The following is a 10,129-nucleotide window of genomic DNA, read 5'->3' on the forward strand; positions in this document are numbered from 1 at the left end:
TTAATATATTTATTAATGATCTGGAGGATGGTGTGGACTGCACTTTCAGCAAGTTTGCCGATGACACTAAACTAGGAGGCGTGGTAGATACACTAGAGGGTAGGGATCGGATACAGAGGGACCTAGACAAATTAGAGGATTGGGCCAAAAGAAACCTGATGAGGTTCAACAAGGACAAGTGCAGAGTCCTGCACCTAGGACGGAAGAATCCCATGCACAGCTACAGACTAGGGACCGAATGGCTAGGTAGCAGTTCTGCAGAAAAGGACCTAGGGGTCACAGTGGACGAGAAGCTGGATATGAGTCAACAGTGTGCTCTTGTTGCCAAGAAGGCTAACGGCATTTTGGGCTGTATAAGTAGGGGCATTGCCAGCAGATCGAGGGACGTGATCGTTCCCCTTTATTCGACATTGGTGAGGCCTCATCTGGAGTACTGTTTCCAGTTTTGGGCCCCACACTACAAGAAGGATGTGGAAAAATTGGAAAGAGTCCAGCGGAGGGCAACAAAAATGATTAGGGGTCTGAAGCGCATGACTTATGAGGAGAGGCTGAGGGAACTGGGATTGTTTAGTCTCCAGAAGAGAAGAATGAGGGGGGATTTGATAGCTGCTTTCAACTACCTGAAGGGGGGTTCCAAAGAGGATGGAACTCAGCTGTTCTCAATGGTGGCAGATGACAGAACAAGGAGCAATGGTCTCAAGTTGCAGTGGGGGAGGTCTAGGTTGGATATTAGGAAACACTATTTCACTAGGAGGGTGGTGAAGCACTGGAATGCGTTACCTAGGGAGGTGGTGGAGTCTCCTTCCTTGGAGGTGTTTAAGGCCCGGCTTGACAAAGCCCTGGCTGGGATGATTTAGTTGGGAATTGGTCCTGCTTTGAGCAGGGGGTTGGACTAGATGACCTCCTGAGGTCCCTTCCAACCCTGATATTCTATGAGTCTATGATTCTATCCCTGACTTTGGGAGGGCAGTGGGGTCTAGTGGTTAGAGTGGGAGGGTCTGAGAGTCAGGACTCCTTGGTTCTATCCCTGCCTCTGCTGTGTTATTTCCCCTCTGGTGCTGCACAGGCATAGCTCCCAGTTATACGGCATCCCACAGGCTGCAACATCCCCTTCGCGTGGTCACACACTCAGGTGGGGGTTTCTCAGAAACCCTCCCGCCACAGTTGCTGTGATTGGGGTCGATGGCTGCTCTGCTCAGCCCCACCCTGCTCACGACTGGGCCACCCTGAGAAAGATCAAAAGGCCATGTTCCTATGCTCCCCACCGACATAATTTGCTGTCATCCACAGCCGCCATCACAGAGACACGGGCAGGGAGCTGAGCAAGGATGAGGCCAGGTGAGTAAGAGCCCCAGATGTTCACAGCTGTGAGCTGGCACCCAGATCAGTGCTGGATCCTGCGAAACATGTCTCCTCCGAGGTCGTTTCCATCCAGTGGTGCATCATCCATCCAGCTGTGCAGGGACCCAGCCAGCTGTGCAGGATGCACGGCTGTCGTACAGCCTGTCCTTCCCCCCAGCCCATATGGTTGGCTGTGGTTGAAAACTCAGACACCTGAGTCCTGCATTTAGATGAGTGTGTGGGTGACCCTGAGGTTTCCTGCCCCCCTGATCCCCTCAAAATGAGTTTATAAAGTCCCCAGGCCTGAGGCAGATGCACCATCCCAGTTCTGACTGCAAACATGCACTTACAGATCTTGCTCCTGCTCCCCATGGCCTTTCTCCTGCCCCCCAGGACTTGGGCTGGTAAGTACAGTTGGGCTCGGGGGGCCTTGGGATTTTGCGTTAAATGGGGGGTCTCAGGGATTGGCTTCAGTGGGTGGTATCTAGGGGCCTGTGATAGTCTGTACCCATATGATCACTCCTTTTACAGGACTATGATTGCTTTTATACAGAGCACATCTTGTGAGGGATCATCTAAAAACTCATAATTTGCTGATCATTATTGGCCTGGTAAAATATGAGTGGCATTGAAAGTTATAAGATTCTCCTGTAGGGTATTACTAAAACATGTTCCAAGTCTGGAGAGTAGTCACAAACCAGTTCACCAGAGACAAAAGGCTAGCCGATGCCTCAGCTATGTGTCAACAAAATCAAATGGGCCGTCACCTGGTTAAGTGGCCATTCTTTGTCAGGAAAGAGGATATGGGTGAAAAATATTACATCTTGATGAACAAAGAGCTTGGGGTTCCTGTCTACAGAGTTTCTGTTTCCTCAAACCCAGCTAGAGATGTTTCTCGAGGAAGAGAAGGAATTAGAAGGGGGAGAAGCGGCCCCAAATGATCTCTCCCTTTCTCTCTACCCATTACATTCACAAAACTGGAAGAACAAAGTAATCACCATTGGATTGGGGGAAGGATCCTGCCTGAAGGAAATTCAGCCAATAAGATTGTCAGTGCCCATCTGGGGGATACCTGACCCAATCTGGGGTGACATGGATCCCCAATGTCATTATCTTACAGCTGTGCAATTACTGACCCACTCCTGGTGCGTTTGGTACTGATTCTCCACCCAGCGAGGTCAGAGCTTTAGATTTACCCTTCGGCCCCATGGGGTGTCCAGTCTGAGCAGAGCTGATGAGGGGGGCAGAGTACCAGGCACAGGCATCCCACAAGAAGAGCATTGCAGTGGGTGGGTTGAGGCTGTGGGGACTCCCCTTCAGGATGGAGAGCTCGGTCCCTGCCCAGCTCAGGGAGACGATGGGGCTCTTTATATGAACCTGGTCTCCCCCCCAGGTGAGATCATCGGGGGGGAAAGAAAGCGAAGCCCCACTCCAGACCCTACATCGCCTATCTGTCTATAAGACGTGGAAACAGGAAGTACATCTGTGGAGGGTTCCTGGTGGCGGAGAACTTTGTGCTGACGGCCGCTCACTGCAATGGAGAGTAAGCACCTTTGTGCTGGGGATGTCGGGGCAGGTCGGGCGTTAGCAGGTGATGGGGGAGCCGGGAGCTCTGCTACCATCGTAGGTTGCAGGGAAGGAGCAGTGAGTGCGACAGTCTGGGAGAGCAGAACCCAGGGGTCTGATCTGCACAGGGGGCGTCAGCGTGTCTCTAGGTGCCTGTGCAAACCATGGTCCAGATCCAACAGTGGGTAAATCAATGGAACTACGGCCCAGCTGGGGTGTGGCCCATTGACCAGATTGGGGCAGGGAGGGGCTCACAGCCCCAGGATGGCTCTGTGGGGCTCTGGGCTGGGGGGAGCTGGGTATAGACCCCTGTGTGGATCTAGCTGGGGTGCAGGGGAGCTGAGATCCAGGGGCTGGGAGGACAGTGGGGAGTGAAGGAGCTCAGGGGAACAGCACAAGGGGCTGGGGGAGACATAGGCTGGGACCCCAACACCACTGGGCAGGGACTTTGTGCCACAAATGGTGCCCTCTAGCGGGGAGAGGCCCCGCGTGCCATTCCCCCTCGCCCCTTAAGTCAGCAAGTCCCGAGCCCTGGGGCCGGATCGCAGCTGGCAATGTGTATAGTGGTATATACATTTTCCAGGGCAGCAGCTGAGTCTGGGATCGTGGCCTGAGATCCCCAGGCTGCCCTGTCCCCTCCATATCACTGTTCATGTGACAGACTCACATGTGCCCATCCCCCATAAACTCCTGCCCTTGACACCCCATGGATTGTTCTTGGCTTTTACAGCGAGATTATCGTCAAGCTGGGAGTCCATAACATAAGACTATGGGAATGGAAACGACAAAAGATCCCCGTGTGCCACTGGATACCTTACCCGCAATACGACAAAAAGATCCATAACAATGACATCATGCTGCTGCAGGTACTGCCTCTGTTGTGTATTTGGTTGTCATGATAATAGAATCTTGTGTTGCTATGGCAACTGGGTTAGATTATTAGGGGATAGCCCAGCCCGTTTTGGCTGGTTTCATCCTATTGCCCCACTCCCACAGAGACCATGGTTATGGGTTTTGCTGGGGATTAGGGTGTGTCTCTGTGTTCTTGAGTGTGACCCCCACATTGATCTTCATCGTTCTTGTGTCTCAGCTGATGAAGAGAGTGAAGCTGAATAGACGGGTGAAAACCATTGACCTGCCCTGTGCCAATGAGACAGTAGAGGCAGGAGCCATGTGCAGTGTCGCCGGTTGGGCCAGGACTATAGCACAGAATAATTTAACCCAGGCCACCACACTCCACGAGGTGGATGTGGAGGTGCTGGAGGATGCCGAGTGCATGTATCTTCACTATAACACCTTCACAATGATGTGTGTGGGGGTGGGGACCCAGAGAAGGGCAAAGACTCTGCAAAGGTAAATCTGTTCCTGGCTTCAAGCTCCCTTGATAAGTCATTATTATTAATGAGGCTGTTGGTGTTGCAGTTGAGCCTACAAGTAGCTATCGGGGATCAGGCCCCACTGTGCTAGGTGCTGTACAAATGAATGGGAAAATAACTTGTCTTTTCTCAGGGGGAGGCAGAGAGCAGCTGGACAGGGGAGTGGGTGGGGCATTGAAACCAGCTGGGCTGTGGGGGGACCAATCAGAGACTGGGGGGACACTGAAGCCAGCTGCATGGGGGCATCACTGAGCTCCCCATCAGCTAGAAATGACTCCATGAGCTGTTCTCCATCTGTGGCTTGTTTCATTTTGCAGGGCAACTCTGGGGGCCCCCTGATGTGTGGTCAAACAGCCCAGGACATCATCTCTTGGGGATCTGAGGATGGGACCCCCCTGGGGTGTACACAAGAGTCTCCACCTTCATCCCCTGGATACAGGAGACGATGAAGAGGCTGCAGCCCTGAGCCGCTCCAGAAATCGCTGCACGGGCCGGAGCTGCATCACTTCTGCCCTTTGGAGACGGCCAGACATAGGGCCTGCTTTGCAGAAGGGCTGCAACCCTGCAGGCTGAGCCCCACCCAACCATCGCTCTGCTCAGGCAGCACCCATCCTATGAGCATCAATGCAGGGAGCCTAGAGGATTTAGGATCCAGGTTCAAGGCCAGCTCCTGTCAGCTCCCTTGGGAATCCCAACCCTTAGGCTGCCTCTTTGCTAGGGAAACAGCTGGTTTATTTCCCCCGGGGTAACAGATATGAGCCAAATCCTGGGGAAGACCCAGTGATTTGTAGCTCTTCCCTGTTACAGCTGGTTGGGTGACCATTTATGGGCGATCCTCATCGTTACCTGACCTGCTAAAGCATGTTAAAACTGCAGCCTCCCCTGTCCTCACTGGGCCTTTCCCACGTGTTAGTTCCCACTGGAGGGCCACTTTTCCCGTTCCAAACACCTGTTCCCAGTGTCGGCAAGGCCAGTGGGAAGGGAACTCAGCGAAGGCCATGCTGAACTGATTGCAGATCAATCTCCCGCGCTGATCGCTTCCTTCCCACTTCCCCTGCCCTGCCCTGCCGCGTGGCCTGCTGCATTCCACTCGCTGCTTTGTAGCCAGCAATGAATAAAAATGAAGTTACCAAAAAAAGTGATTCTGGGAATGAGTGATCAACATGAGCCTCGAAATCCAAAGCAGCTGCTGCATCTGCCAGGGCCAGGAGGGAATTAACCCCCATAGAGGAAGGCTGGGATTGTGGTTAATGCACTAGGCTGGGATGTAGGACGCCTGTGTTTAGTGATTTCATGCAGAATGTCATACTCCTGGGGGAATTCTGCGCACAATATTTCAAAATTCTGCATATTTTCTTTGTCAAAATAACAAAATAGAATCACACCAGTTTCAATTATTTTGGTAATTTATTTCAAAATATGTGGCAGCAAGTATACAGAGACACAAAAATTGCGTGGCACCCCCCAGCTCAGACTTCTGCACTCCTTACTCCCAGAGTCCAGCCGTGGACTCCCCCAGCCCAGACACCCCCACCCTCTCCCCCGCAGAGCCCAGGGATCCAGAGGGAGAGACAGCTTGATGCTGGTACTGGGCTTGTATGGCGTTTCCTGCCTGCCGCTGCCTTCCTTCACCCTATTTGGACACAGACTGGCTAACCTAGTGAGGAGGGCTTTAAACTAGGTTCGATGGGAACAGGTGAGCAAAGCCCACAGGTAAGTGGAGAACATGGAGACCTGGGAGATGGGTCGGAAATAGGAGGGAGCGTGGGCTATAATGGCAGAGAGAAAGGAGGGTCAGGGCAAAACTGGGAGGCAAGATCAAATCAGTATCTTAGATGCCTAGATACAAATGTGAGAAGTATGAGTAATAAGCAGGAAGAACTGGAAGTGCTAATAAATAAATACAACTATGACATTGTTGGCGTCACCGAAATTTGGTGGGATAATACACATGATTGGAATGTTGGTGTGGATGGGTACAGCTTGCTCAGGAAGGATAGACAGGGGGAAAAGGGAGGAGGTGTTGCCTTATATGTACACACTTGGACTGAGGTGGAGATGGACATAGGAGATGGAAGTGTTGAAAGTCTCTGGGTTAGGCTAAAAGGGGTAACAAACAAGGGTGATGTCATGCTAGAAGTCTACTACAGGCCACCTAACCAGGTGGAAGAGGTGGATGAGGCTTTTTTTAAACAACTAACAAAATCATCCAAAGCCCAAGATTTGGTGGTGATGGGGGACTTCAACTATCCAGATATATGTTGGGGAAATAACACAGCGGGGCACAGACTATCCAACAAATTCTTGGACTGCATTGCAGACAACTTTTTATGTCAGAAGGTTGAAAAAGCTACTCGGGGGAAGCTGTTCTAGATTTGATTTTAACAAATAGGGAGGAACTCGTTGAGAATTTGAAAGTGGAAGGCAGCTTGGGTGAAAGTGGTCATGAAATCATAGAGTTCACAATTCTAAGGAAGGGTAGAAGGGAGTACAGCAAAATAGAGACAATGGATTTCAGGAAGGCGGATTTTGGTAAGCTCAGAGAGCTGATAGGTAAGGTCCCATGGAAATCAAGACTGAGGGGAAAAACAACTGAGGAGAGTTGGCAGTTTTTCAAAGGGACACTATTAAGGGCCCAAAATGAAGCTATTCCGCTGGGTAGGAAAGATCGAAAATATGGCAAAAGACCACCTTGGCTTAACCACGAGATCTTGCATGATCTAAAAAATAAAAAGGAGTCTCATAAAAAATGGAAACTAGGACAAATTACAAAGGATGAATATAGGCAAACAACACCGGAAAGCAGGGGCAAGATTAGAAAGGCAAAGACACAAAATGAGCTCAAACTAACTACAGGAATAAAGGGAAACAAGAAGACTTTTTATCAATACATTAGAAGCAAGAGGAAGACCAAAGACAGGGTAGGCCCACTGCTCAGTGAGGAGGGAGAAACAGTAACAGGAAACTTGGAAATGGCAGAGATGCTTAATGACTTCTTTGTTTCAGTCTTCACAGAGAAGTCTGAAGGAATGCCTAACATAGTGAATGCTAATGGGAAGGGGGTTTAGAAGATAAAATAAAAAAAGAACAAGTTAAAAATCACTTTAAAAAGTTAGATGCCTGCAAGTCACCAGGGCCTGATGAAATGCATCCTAGAATACTCAAGGAGCTAATAGAGGAGGTATCTGAGTCTCTAGCTATTATCATTGGAAAATCATGGGAGATGGGAGAGATTCCAGAAGACTGGAAAAGGGCAAATATAGTGCCCATCTATAAAAAGGGAAATAAAAACAACCCAGGAAACTACAGACCAGTTAGTTTAACTTCTGTGCCAGGGAAGATAATGGAGCAAGTAATTAAGGAAATCATTTGCAAACACTTGGAAGGTGGTAAGGTGATAGGGAATAGCCAGCATGGATTTGTAAAGAACAAATCATGTCAAACTAATCTGATAGCTTTCTTTGATAGGATAGGTTTCAGAGTAGCAGCCGTGTTAGTCCGTATCCGCAAAAAGAACAGGAGTACTTGTGGCACCTTAGAGACTAACAAATTTATTTGAGCATAAGCTTTCATGGGCTACAGCCAACTTCATCGGATGCATAGAATGGAACATATAGTAAGGAGATATATATACACATACAGAGAACTTGAAAAGGTGGGAGTAGCCCTTCCAACTCTAAGAGGCTAATTAATTAAGATGGGCAACAAAGAAAATACAGAACGCCACCAGCCGTCACCTTCAGCCCCCAACTAAAACCTCTCCAGCGCATCATCAAAGATCTACAACCTATCCTGAAAGATGATCCCTCACTCTCACAGATCTTGGGAGACAGACCTGTCCTCGCTTACAGACAGCCCCCCAACCTGAAGCAAATACTCACCAGCAACCACACACCACAGAACAAAAACACTAACCCAGGAACCTATCCTTGCAACAAAGCCTGATGCCAACTCTGTCCACATATCTATTCAAGTGACATCATCATAGGACCTAATCACCTCAGCCACGCCATCAGGGGCTCATTCACTTGCACATGTACCAATGTGATATATGCCATCATGTGCCAGCAATGCCCCTCTGCCATGTACATTGGCCAAACCGGACAGTCTCTATGCAAAAGAATAAATGGACATAAATCTGACATCAGGAATCATAACATTCAAAAACCAGTAGGAGAACACTTCAACCTCTCTGGCCACTCAGTAACAGACTTAAAGGTGGCAATCTTGCAACAGAAAAGCTTCAAAAACAGACTCCAAGGGGAAACTGCTGAACTTGAATTGATATGCAAACTAGATACCATCAATCTAGGCTTGAATAAAGACTGGGAATGGCTGAGCCATTACACACATTGAATCTATTTCCCCATGTTAAGTATCCTTACATCTTCTTGTCAAACTGTCTGAAATGGGTCATTTTGATTATCACTACAAAAGATGTTTTTCTCCTGCTGATAATTGCTCATCTTAATTAATTAGCTTCTTACAGTTGGAAGGGCTACTCCCACCTTTTCAAGTTCTCTGTATCTGTGTATATATCTCCTTACTATATGTTCCATTCTATGCATTCAGTGAAGTGGGCTGTACCCACAAAAGCTTATGCTCAAATAAATTTGTTAGTTTCTAAGGTGCCACAAGTACGCCTGTTCTTTTTGATAGGTTAACAAGTCTTGTGGATAAGGGAGAGGCGGTCGATGTGGTATACCTAGACTTCAATAAGGCATTTGATACAGTCTCGCATGATATTCTTATCAATAAACTAGGCAAATACAACTTAGATGGGGCTACTATAAGGTGGGTGCATAACTGGCTGGATAACCGTACTCAGAGAGTAGTTATTAATGGTTCCCAATCCTGCTGGAAAGGTATAACAAGTGGGGTTCTGCAGGGGTCTGTTTTGGGACCGGCTCTGTTCAATATCCTCATCAACGACTTAGATATTGGCATAGAAAGTACGCTTAATAAGTTTGCAGATGATACCAAACTGGGAGGGATTGCAACTGCTTTGGAGGATAGGGTCATAATTCAAAATGATCTGGACAAATTGGAGAAATGGTCTGAAGTAAACAGGCTGAAGTTTAATAAAGACAAATGCAAAGTGCTCCACTTAGGAAGGAACAATCAGTTTCACACGTACAGAATGGGAAGAGACTGTCTAGGAAGGAGTACGGCAGAAAGGGATCTAGGGGTTATAGTGGACCACAAGCTAAATATGAGTCAACAGTGTGATGCTGTTGCAAAAAAAGTAAACATGATTCTGGGATGTATTAACAGGTGTGTTGTGAGCAAGACACGAGAAGTCATTCTTCCGCTCTACTCTGCTCTGATTAGGCCTCAACTGGAGTATTGTGTCCAGTTCTGGGCACCGCATTTCAAGAAAGATGTGGAGAAATTGGAGAGGGTCCAGAGAAGAGCAATAAGAATGATTAAAGGTCTAGAGAACATGACCTATGAAGGAAGGCTGGAAGAATTGGGTTTGTTTAGTTTGGAAAAGAGAAGACTGAGAGGGGACATGATAGCAGTTTTCAGGTATCTAAAAGGGTGTCATAAGGAGGAGGGAGAAAACTTGTTCATCTTAGCCTCTAAGGATAGAACAAGAAGCAATGGGCTTAAACTGCAGCAAGGGAGGTTTAGGTTGTACATTAGGAAAAAGTTCCTAACTGTCAGGGTGGTTAAACACTGGAATAAATTGCCTAGGGAGGTTGTGGAATCTCCATCTCTGGAGATATTTAAGAGTAGGTTAGATAAATGTCTATCCGGGATGGTCTAGACAGTATTTGGTCCTGCCATGCGGGCAGGGGACTGCACTCGATGACCTCTCGAGGTCCCTTCCAGTTCTAGAATCT

General features: G+C 48.4%; 1 pseudogene; it reads left to right on the plus strand.

The window, feature by feature from the left end:
* The first annotated feature begins 1,681 nt into the window (after positions 1–1,681).
* Positions 1,682–4,749, plus strand: LOC135886327 (mast cell protease 1A-like; annotated as a pseudogene).
* Positions 4,750–10,129: the final 5,380 nt, after the last annotated feature.

The sequence above is a fragment of the Emys orbicularis genome, chromosome 12 (genome assembly GCF_028017835.1).
Source record: "Emys orbicularis isolate rEmyOrb1 chromosome 12, rEmyOrb1.hap1, whole genome shotgun sequence".
NCBI classification, from domain to species: domain Eukaryota; kingdom Metazoa; phylum Chordata; order Testudines; family Emydidae; genus Emys; species Emys orbicularis.